We start from the raw sequence: 12,269 nt of genomic DNA, 5'->3' as shown, positions 1-12,269 counted from the left end.
TGTCTAGTTTCCCTTTCAAGGTCTAGTGATAACATTGCTTTTCCATATTTTGCAGCTCCACTGTTTGGTCAGGATTCTTGTGGACTGAAGGTTTAAAATCATTATGTAATGTCCTTCTCTGTCTCTGATCATTTTCTTTGCTCTGAAATTTACTTTATCAAATATTAATATAGCCAACTGCTTCCTCTCGATTAAAGTTGGCATGACGTATCTTCTCCCATCCTTTTAACTTTCAACCTGCCTGTATCGTTATGTTGAAAGCGAGAGACCGTGTTTTTAAATCCACTCTGACGATCTGTCTCATTTAATCTTGTCTGAGAATGTCTTGATTTCTTATTTGTTGTTCTGAAGGATATTTCTGCCGGATTCTGAGCTGACAGGGTTTGCTTTATTTATTTGCTTGTTTTGTGTGTGTGTGTGTGTGTGTGTGTGTGTGTGTGTGTGTGTTGTGCTGTTTTGTTTTGTTTTCCTCAGCATTTGAATAATGTTGTACTACTCCCTTCCCTCTTCCACAGTTTCTAATGAGGAATACACAATGATTTAATTGTTTTTCCTTTATAGATAAGGTGTTGTTTCTCTCCAGCTGCTTTAAAGATATTTTTATTTGCCTTTCGTTTTCAGATGTTTGACCATGATGTGTCCTGGAATGGATTTTTTTTTTTTTTTCCACTTATCCTGTTTGGGGCTTGCCACTCAGCTCCTTGAAACTAAGGCTTATGTCTTTTGCCAAATTTGGGAAGTTTCAGCCTTTAGTTTCTTTGAATGCTTTTCCAGCCCTGCCCTCTTTCACCTCTCCTTCTGGAACTCTGATGATGTGAATGTTAGATGTTGTTCCACAGGCCCCCGAGGCTCTGTTGAGTTTTTCATTCCAGCCTATTTTCTCTCCATTGTTCACACTGGGTTATTTCTATCAATCTACTTTCAAGTTCATTGATTTTTTTCTTTCCTCCCTCCATTCTACTGTTGAGCCCACCCAGTGAGTTTTTTATTTCAGTTTTTGTATTTTTCAGTTCTAAAATTCCATTTGGTTGTCTTTTATATCTTCTATTCACCAAATGTTCTATTTCTTTGATGAAGCTTTCTATTTTTTTTCAATTGTTTCAAGCATGTCCATAATTGCACGTTGAAGCATTCGTATGATACCTGTTTGAAAATCCTTATTGGATGATGATAACGTTTCTGTCATTTTGAGGTTGGTCTCTATAGATTGTCTCTTTTATATTCAAGTTGAAATTTTCTTGGTTCTTGGTGTGAACAGTTATTTTCTATTGAAACTGGACATTTTTGTTATTATGTCTGATACTCTGAATCTTGTTTACATTTTCTGCTTCAGATGACTTTTTTTGACATTGCTCTGGCAGGGGAAGGAGTCGGTGCTGCCCTGTGACTGCCAGGTGAGGTTAGAAATACAGACTCCTCAGGGACACCTGGGTGGCTTAGTCAGTTAAGCATACGACTTAGGCTCAGGTCATGATCTTGCGGTTAGTGAGTTCGAGCCCTGTGTTGGGCTCCATGCTGACAGCTCAGAATCTGGATCCTGCTTCGGATTCTGTGCCTCCCTCTCTCTCTGCCCTCCCCTGCTTGTGCTCTGTCTCTTTCTCTCTCAAAAATAAATAAACGTTAAAAAAATTTAAAAAGAAGGGGGTGCCTGGGTGGCTCAGTTGGTTAAGCGTCCGACTTCACTTCAGGTCATGATCTCATGGTTCGTAGGTTCAAGCCCTACACCGGGCTCTATACTGACAGCTCAGAGCCTGGAGCCTGCTTTGGATTCTCTGTCTCCCTCTCTCTCTGACCCTCCCCTGCTCATGCTCTGTCTCTCTCTGTCTCAAAAATCAATAAAAACATTTAAAAAATTTAAAAAATTTTATGTTTATTTATTTTTGAGAGAGAGACAGAGTATGAGCGGGGGAGAAGCAGAGAGAGAGAGGGAGACACAGAATCCGAAGCTGGCTCCAGGCTCTGAGCTGTCAGCGCAGAGCCCTATGCGGGGCTCCAACTCAGGAACAGCAACATCATGACCTGAGCTGAAGTCGGACGCTTACTGACTGAGCCACCACCCAGATGCCCACCAAAAAAAAAAAATTTTTTTTAATTAAAAAAAGAAAAAAATGCATACTCCTCACTTGGCCTCTGTTGTTACCTGACTTGGGGAGGGATTCCTCATTCTAGGCCAGAGGTGGGAGTTCTGGTTCTCTGTTAAGGCCTTCACTGACATCACTCTGACTGGGAGGGGTAGGAGTGCCTTGTTACCGCTCACACGTGTCTTCCCCTGGACACTACAGTAAAGAGAGGTGGCCTCATTGCCTCTGGGTGGTGATGGAAGTCCTGACTCTTCCCTAAGCCTTCTCTAACACCAGAGGGGAGGGAACAGAGCACCTCCATAGTTCTAGGTAGGGGTGGAAGTCCAGAATCCCCATGAGGGCTCCACTGACATCATGGGGGCATAGGTGTTGTTCCCATTTAGTGGGGGGGGGGTTAGTTCCAGCTCCGTACTTGGCTTTCTCTGACACCACACTGGCAAGATGGTTGGGGAGCCTCATGACATTCCACAAGGGAGGAGTCTAGATTCTTCACTCTGTCTTTGCTGGCTTGGGTAAGGAGAGGCACTTTTCTCCCCATGATGTTAGTATGGAGTACAGTGGTTACTGTCTGAGAGTTTTCTGTCTTCATACCCTTTTCTGGCTAGAGAGAGGAGGCTTTTGTTGGGGCTTTTTCATGTTTGGGATCATTTGCATTTCTGGGCCACACGTTTCTTCAGCTCCCAGTCTGGGATATATGAGACAAAGAGAAAACCCAGAAAACTCACCTCCATGTCACTCCTTGGGTCCGAAGTCCCTCACCCATCTGCCTTCCTCTCCCCACCTTTGAGAATTTTCTGATGATTTTCTTTATACATAATGTCTATGGTTTTTAATTGTACTTGGTGGAAGGAAGAGAAAGAAGTATTATCTACTCCTTGTTCCCAGAGAGCAAGTCCCAACATCCTTTATTAAACTGTCTTTCTGCTGAAACTGGCCACAGTGGGCTCTGTTGTTTGCAGTGTAGAACCCTTCCCTTTGAGAAGGGCGGGGCCACAGGAGAGCTGTCCCCTTGAGTGGGAACACTGGTCTTGTCAATACGTTTTGAGAATTGGTAGTTCTCTTGTGTGTGAGTGGTTTTCCTCTGTTTTCTCCGAACCATACAGCTTGTCTTCTGAACACAAACAAAAACTTTTTCATAATTAAAAAAAAAAGTTTATTATGTTAATAATCTCTGCACCCAATATGGGACTTGAACTCATGACCCCAAGATCAAGTGTTGCATATTCTTCCGATTGAAGCAGCCAGGTGCCCCAATATAATCATATATATATATATTATATATATTATATATTATATATATTATATATATTATATATATAGTACATATATAATTAATATATATATACTGGTTATATATATATATAGGTTATATATGTATTATATATATACTATTTATATATATATATATAATACATATATGTATATACATACACACACAGACACACACACATATAATAAAAATGTGATCACACTGCATTTTTTGCTTAGTAACCTGCTTTTTCACTTAGCCAGATACCCTGATATCTTTTTACTCAAATAAATGTAGCTTAGATCATCATTTTTTGATGGTTACATAAGGTTCCATTGCAAGAGCACAGTAATTTACATATCTGATCCCTATTGTTTCCAATTTTTTTCCACTGTAAACAATTCTGCCTGGAACATCTTTGTAGATAATCATTGGGTACTTGTCTGGTTATCTTAAACTAACCCCCTAGAAATGGAATTGCTGGGCTGTAGGGGACACACATTTTTTAAAAAGAGCTTTTGATGCATATCTTTACTTATCCTTTCCATCTTGCTTCTAGTTGTAGGAACATTGCTTGGTTCTCATTCCCCTCAAGTTTTCTCATTCACTAACAGGCATCACCCCTTCAGTCTCCCCTCTGCTTCTCTCTGTCCACTAGTGCTAGCTTGTGGCAGGATGATATGTGACAAATCAATGCACCTATAACACCTTCCATATTCCACTTGCTTACATCCTGAGGATCTTTTACCATTCGTGGCATGGTGGGACTTCCAAACTGAGATGGCAGTTCAACTGCTGAGGGTTCAGATGGAAGATTCCGGAAGTAGATGTGATCAGCCATTTCCTTCCCTCACCGCCGACCTCTGGTCCTTAGGGGAGAAGAAAAGTAGAGATGAAGTAAGATGGTGAGATAGGAGTAGGAGTGGCCCTATCTCATGTATCCCTCCGCCCCACAAAATGAATCTTGGCCAGGGAGGGGCATGATAGAATCTGCCTTGAAGTCAAGAGAACCTGTTTCAGGCTTCCCAGGGTGTCATCTGGGGAGGCATCAAGTTTCAGGTCAGTTCTCTATTCATCATGGAAAGGCTACCATAGAAAGGAAATGGTGGTATGGTGTCTCTGGTGAGGGGACAGTGTAGGGACAGCCTTCCAATTTTCCCAGAGCCTTAGAGTGCTGATAGTCAGATATCTGAGTGTCCCAGTGGCATCAAGTTGGGGTACAGAAGAAGAGGAAAGAGGAGAGGAAATATAAGGAGGAGGGGAGGGGAAGGGGAGAAAGCAGGAGGGGAGGGAAGAGAGAGGAAATGAGAAATAAAGCTCAGAGGCCTACAAGAGCTCCTTGCCTGAATGTGTGGGCCTCATGGCAGAGGTTGAAGGGTGGGTCATGCTTGCAGGCATCTGATGAGAACATGGTTGCCTCTCAGATAATTTGTTAGCATGAGACACAAGTAAGGATCAGATGAGTTACATTTGAAGCCAGAGGTCAGAATGGGACCAAGACAGATGCAGACAGTGTAGTAACTTCTTTCTCAGCCTAGATGCAGGGTCACATCCCCATGACACGCACCCACAACACCTATACATACACATACATGCACGTTGAACCAAAATGGTGATTAAAAAGCACTCTTTTTGACTTTGTTTACCTGCAAATAACTAGATTACTTATGCTACATTGGGCAGAATAGGGATCCCAGGCAGAAAGTACACTGTTTGAGAAAGGGGCAGGTGGGGGGGCGGGGGCGGGGAGAGGAATTTTTGTAGTCTTGAATTCACATTGACTGAAAATCCTTACCAAGTTTACTTCTCTAAACTACCATGGTCTAAGAAAATATGTTTTCTAGATTCAAGCCTTTGCATATTCCCAAGCAAAATCTCCTTTTATTTATTTCTGTGTTACCTATGTGCACAGTGATTATTGAGGTTTTTTAAAATCACATTTTGTTCAAACAAAAACATTCATAGATGGCCAATATCATGTAAAGCAAATAAAAATCAGATCTGGGGGGGGGAGGATGCTTCCTCTCAGTCATCTGAGGTTCATAAAGGGCCTCTATGGAACCCTTGGGACTCAACAGATACAAGGCTGTCATGTATGGAATGCCAGTGTTGGCCAAAGTGCTCCATGGGAGCTGAAATCCAGCTCATGTACCACTCATCAAGACTCAGCCTCTGGCACAGGGCTGTACCTACCCGGGGATAGCATTGCCTTTGTCTTTTTACAAAGTGTAGTCTGCTTATAAGCCATGTGTCCATAGAACAGCATGTATCAGAGAAGATTTCTTCTCAAATTCAGCCACCCGGATGGGGCACCTTTTGTACACAGGCCCCATAAAGGCAGCTAATGGTCCTGCGTGAGCGTACTTTGAAAATGACAGTAAGTGTTTACCGGTACATAGAATTGGCTTTCTATTTTGAGTTCCCCGTTTGCTGCTAAATTTCAAAACAAGTTCAGTACATTTCCTTGTCCCAGACTTAGAACGTTACTGCTCAAGTGTGGGCGAGGGGCCAGCAGCCTTTTGGAAGAGCAGTAACTGATACTGTCATTAGACTATGGAGAAATACGCCAGGCAAGACTTTCCCTGGGTAGAATCCCTTGTGATTTGTTTTGGGGTAACTGTAAAAATCAAAACTAGGAGACCAGCCAATCACTTTAGTGAAACATTCTAGTTTACAATCAGGAAATGATGATCTTGAGAAATTATGGCTTATGTTCAAGGCCATAAGATTCTAGTTGGTGGAGCTGAGACTCAAATCTAAAGCCTCCTGGCTATGATCCCAGGACTTTTCGGTTGGCTGTGTGATGATAGAAACTGTATAGCCAAAGAAATGATGGGATCTTCTTCCCTGGCCTCCTTCCTCCAAAGACAAATATTTACCATTTGGAGGCACTCTAGGGACGGTCCTACACTGAGGGAGGTGAATACCTCACTCCACATGGCAGCCTAGGAATGTGCCATCGTGTCATGTTGATGAAATGGGTGGTCTCCCTGTCAATAGCTTCTGCAGTGCTGAAACGCTTCCTTATTCTGCTTTGGTGCTGAATCAGCCACGGGAGTCATGTCTACTTCCTGGGCTGCAAGATGGCAGCCCCAAATAACGACAATAATAATAACAACACTAATGATGGCAAGCACCATCATCATCTTGTTTGGTCCAGACAGATCACCTTTGATCTGGGGATTTCTAAGCATGTTGCCAACATGATCCAGCAGCTAGTGTCATTATCTCCCTTTACAGACGGAGAAAATGAGGCACAAGATGTTTAAGCTAGAGGCTCAAGGTCATGCGAGGCATCATTAGTGGAGACATGTGAGGAACTCAAGTCGTTAGCTCTGAAATACAATCTGTAGGCACTTAACAGGCTTTAGGTTGGCAATGGCTGCTCTTTATGAGGACGGTATATTTTTATAAACCATGCCATAAAACTGAATACCGATCATTAGATTTCATTTCAAGCATGTCTTTCACAATCTTAAATGCTGTGAGCATGTGGCAGATAGTCAGTCCCCTGCTCCAAACAGCCTGTTCCACACATAGTCCTTTGTAATACTCAATGGATCCCCAGTGGTTCAGGAAGGTGAACCCTCTCTACCAAGAATCAAAGCTGGCATTCTATGACAGAAGGAACATTGGTCAAAGTCTCAGGGAGGGGGGCCTCAATTTATCGTTTTCCCCCAGCTTTATGGAGGTATAATTGACAAATAAAATTGTATATATTTAGAACGTAAAACATGATGATTTGACATAACTTCTGTTTTGTGCAGTGATTTCCCCAATTCTGTTAACTAACACATCCATCACTTCACAGAGTTACCTTTCTTTTTCTTTTTCTTTTTCTTTCTTTTTTTCTTTTTCTTTTCTTTATGTGTATGTGTGCCTGTGTGTGTGTAGAGAGAGAGAGAACGCTTAAGTTCTACTCTCTTAGCAAATTTTATTATTATTTTTTTCTTAGCAAATTTTAAATACACAACACAATATTATTAACTATGGTCACCATGTTGTACATTAGTTCCCCGGAGACTATTCATCTTGTAACTGAAGGCTTATACCCTTTGCCCAGCTTCTTCCCACCTCCTTAATATCTCAGTCCCTGATAACTATCATTCTGCTCCATTTCTGTAAGTTTGACTTAAAAAAATTTTTTTTTAATTTTTATTTTTTGAGAGAGAGACAGAATGAGAGTGGGGAAGGGGCAGAGAGAGAGAGAGGGAGACACATAATCCAAAGCAGGCTCCAGGCTCCAAGCTGTTAGCACAGAACCTGATGTGGGGCTTGAACTCACGAACTGTGAGATCATGACCTGAGCCGAAGTCGGACACTTAACCAACTGAGCCACCCGGGTGCCCCCTACCCTTTTTTTTTTTTGGTTAAGATTCCATATATAAGTGAGATCATACTGTTTTTTTCTCTGACTAATTTTACTTAGCATGTCTTCTAGGTTCATCCATGTTGTTGCAAATGGCAGAATTTCCTTCTTTCTCATGGCTGAAATAATGTTCATATATATATATATATATATATATTTTTTTTTTTTTATAATTGTTCATTCTATTTCCATGAAAAGCATCAATGGAATTTTGATAGGGATTACACTGAATCTGTAGATTGCTTTGGGTGGTATGGACATTTCAACAATTAATTCTTCCAATTCATGAATATTTATATATTTCTCAGTTTCTCTCATCAGTGTTTTACAGTTTTCAGCATACAGATCTTTCAGCTCCTTGCTTAAATTTATTCTTAAGTATTTTATTGTTTTTGATGCTATTATAAATGGGATTGTTTTCCTAATTTCTCTTTCTGACGCTTTGTTGTCAGTGTATAGAAATGCAACTGATTTTTGTATATTAATTTTGTATCCTGCAACTTCATGGAAATTATTTATTAGTTCCAACAGTGTTTGGGTGGAATCTTTAGGGTTTTCTATATGTAGGATCATGCCATCTACAAGCAGAGACAATTTTACTGCTTCCTTTCTGATTGGATAGCTTTTGTTTTGTTTCGTTTTTCTTGCTTACTTGCTCTGCCTAGGATTTCTAGTACTGCACTGAATAGAAGTGGCAAAAGTAGACATTATTTTCTTGTTCCTGATCTTAGAGGAAAAACTTTCAGCTTTTCACTGTTGAGTATGATGTTAGCTGTTGGGCTTTCATATGTGGCCTTTATTATACTGAAGTACCTTCCTTCTATACCTAATTTCTTGAGAATTCTTGTCATGAAAGAATGTTGAATTTTGTTAAATGCCTTTTCAACTTCTATTGAGACGATAATATGATTTTTATTCTTCATTCTGTGAATGTGGTGTATTACATTTATTGATTTGCAGATGTTGAATCATCCTTGTATCCCAGGGGTGAATCCAACTTGATCATGATATATGATCCTTTTAATGTGTCGTTGAATTCTGTTTGCTAGTGTTTTGTTGAGGATTTTTGCATCTATATTCACTGGGGATATTGGACTATAATTTTTTGTTCTTGTAGTATTGTTGCCTGGCTTTGGTATCAGGGTGATGCTGACCTCAAAAAGTGAATTTGAAAGTGTTCCTTCCTCTTCAGTTTTTGAGAAGGGGTTGAGAAGGATTGGTATTAATTCTTCTTTAAATGTTTGGTAGAGTTCACCACTAAATCCAGTCCTGGGCTTCTGTTTGTTGGAAGGTTTTTGATTACTGAGTCAATATCCTTATTCACTATTGGTCTGTTTAGATTTTTTATTTCTTTGTGATTCAGTTTTGGTAGGTTGTATGTTTCTAGGAATTCTTGGACTTCTTTTAAGTTATGCAACTTGTTGGCCTATAATTGTTCATAGTAGTCTTTTATGATTCTTTGTATTTATATGGTATCTCTTGTTACATTTCCTCCTTCATTTCTGATTTTATTTATTAGAGTCTTCACTCTTTTTTATTATTTAGTCTAGCTAAAGGTTTGTCAATTTTGTTTATTTTTTAAAACACCAGTTCTTAGTTGTGTTGATATTTTCTATTGTATTTCTTGTCTATTTCATTGATTTCTCTTCTGCTTTTTTTTTTTTTTAATTTCCTTCCTTTGGTTGATTTAGTTTGCTCTTTTTCTAGCTCCTTGAGGTATAAAGTTAGGTTGTTTATTTGAGATCAACCTTTTTTCTTAATGTAGGCATTTATTGCTATAAATTTCCCTATTAAAACTGGTTTTGCTGTATCCTGTAAGGTTTGGTATGCTGTGTTTCAATTTCCATTTGCTTCAGGATATTTTTTTGATTTCCCTTTTCGTTTCTTTTGTGACCCATTCTTTGTTCAGGAGTGTGTTGTTTAATTTCCACATATTTGGGAATTTTCTAATTTCCCTCCTATTGTTAATTTCTAGTTTCATATCATTGTGGTCAGGAAGGATACCTGTATGATTTTAATGTCCTTAAATTTCTTAAGACCTGTTTGTGACCTAACATATAATCTATCCTGGAGAATGTTCCATGTGTGCCTGAGAAGAATTCATATTCTGCTGCTTTTGGATAAAAATTTTTGTGTATGTCTGATAAGTCCATTTGGTTCTAAAATATAGTTCAAGTCCAATGTTTCCTTATTGATTTTCTGCGGAGATGATGTATCCATTGTTGAAAGTGAAGTATTGAAGTCCCCTACTATTATTCTATTTTTCAAATCTGTTAGTATTTGCTTACACAGGTGATCTGATGTTGGGTGCATATATGTTTATAGTTGTTATATCCTCTTGATGAATTGATCCCTTTAGCATTATAAACTAACCTTCTTTGTCTCTTGTTACAGTTTCTGACTTAAAATCTGTTTGTCTAATATAATTGTAGCTACTCTGCTCTCTTTTGGTTTCCATTTTTCATAGAATATTTTTTTCTCATCCTTTCACTTTGCACCTATATATGCTTTTAAAACTAAAGTAAATCTTTTATAGGCAGCATGTAGTTGGGTCTTGTATGTATATATATACATATATATATATACACACACATATATATATATATATATATATATGTATATATATATTCGGCCTCTCTATGCCTTTTCATTTGAGAATTTAATCCATGTAGATTGAAAGTAATTATTGATAGACAAGGATTTACTAATTCCATCTGATTGTTTTCTGACTGTTTTGTGGTTCCTTTTTTCCTTTCTTCCTCTTTTGTGTCTTCCTTTGTTAATTGATGGCTTTTAGTGGTGGTGTGCTTTGATTCCCTTCTCTTTATCTTTTATGTATTTCATAGATTTTGCTTTGTGATTATCAGGAGGCTTACATAAAATGTCTTTTAGTTATGGTGGTCTATTTTAGGCTGATAACTTCAATTGCATACAAAAACTGTACCCTTTTACTCTCCTCCTCACATTTTATTTTTGATATCGCGATTTACATATTTTTATATTGTCTATCCATTCACAATTATTGTAGCCATAGTTATTTTTAATGTTTTTGTCATTTAACCTTTATACTAGAGTTAAGTGATATACACATCACCAGATTACAGTATTAGAGTATTCTGAATTGGCCATACACTTACCTTTACTGATGTGCTTTATACTTTCCTATGTTTTCATGTTACTAATTGGCATCCTTTCATGTCAGCCTGAAGAACATGCAGCATTTCTTGTAAGGCAGGTCCAGCAATGAACAACCTCAGCTTTGTTTGTTTGGGAGAGTCTTTATCTCTCCTTCATTTCTGGAGGACAACTTTGCCAGGTAATGTGTTTTTGGTTGGAAGTTTTTTTTTTCCTTCAGCATTTTAAATACATCATCCTGTTCTCTTCTGACCTGCAAGATTTCTGCTCAGAAGCCCACTGATTTCACTCATATGTGGAATTTAAGAAACAAAACAGATGGACATAGGGGAAGGGAAGGAAAAATAAAATAAAAACACAGAGGGAGGCAAACCCTTTAAATACAGAGACTCTTAAATACAGAGAACAAACTGAGAGTTGCTGGAAGGGAGTTGGGTGGGGGGATGGGCTAAATGGATGATGGGCATTAAGGAGGGCACTTGTTGGGATGAGCCCTGAGTGTTATATGTAAGTAATGAATCACTAAATTCTACTCCTGAAACCATTGCTACACTATATGTTAACTAACTTAGATTTAAATAAGTAAATAAAAAGGAGTCCACTGATAATTTTATGGGAGTTCCTTTGTTTGTGAGGAGTTTTTTCCCTCTCTTTCTGCTTTAAAAAGACTCTTTGATTTTAGATGGTTACATTAAAATATGTCCTGGAGAAGATCTTTTTGGGTTGGATTTTTTGGGGGACCTATGAGCACCATGAACTTGGATATCTAAATTTCTCCTCAGATTTGGAAATTTCTTAGCCATTATTTCTTTAAATAAGGTTACCACCTTTTTCTTTCTTTTCCATCTGAGACTCCAATAATGCATGGGTTGTTTTTCTTGATGGCATCCCATTAATTCACATAGGCTTTCTTCACTTTTTTTCATTCTTTTGTATTTGTTCTCCTCTAAATGGATGATTGAAAATGACCTGTCTTTGCACAGATTCTTTCTTCTGCTTGATCAAGTCTGCTGGTGATACTTTCCATTGCATTTTTCATTTCATTCATTGTATTTTTCAGATTCAGAATTTCTGCTTGGTTCTCTTTTATGATTTGTATCTCTCTGTTAAAGTTTTTGTTTTACTTGTACATTGTTTTCTTGTAGCTCACTGAGCTTTCTTAAAATAACAACTTTGGATTATTTATTGAACAATTCATGGATCTCCATTTCTTTGTGGTTAGTTACTGGAAAATTATTGTGTCCCTTTAGTAGTGTTATATTGCCTTGGTTTTTCATGTTCCTTGAAATCTTACATATACCATCTTCACATTTGAGGAAGCAGTCACCTCCTCCAGTCTTTACCGACTGGCTTTGGGAGAGAAATACCTTCTGTCTCAGCCTTGCTAGGGATTCTTTGCCTTTCTCAGATCTTTTCTACGGACTGACCTGCTTTA

This window comes from Panthera uncia, chromosome D1 (assembly GCF_023721935.1).
Source record: "Panthera uncia isolate 11264 chromosome D1, Puncia_PCG_1.0, whole genome shotgun sequence".
Taxonomy (NCBI): domain Eukaryota; kingdom Metazoa; phylum Chordata; class Mammalia; order Carnivora; family Felidae; genus Panthera; species Panthera uncia.
The sequence above is the reverse complement of the archived record's forward strand: the minus strand, read 5'-3'. Positions refer to the sequence as shown.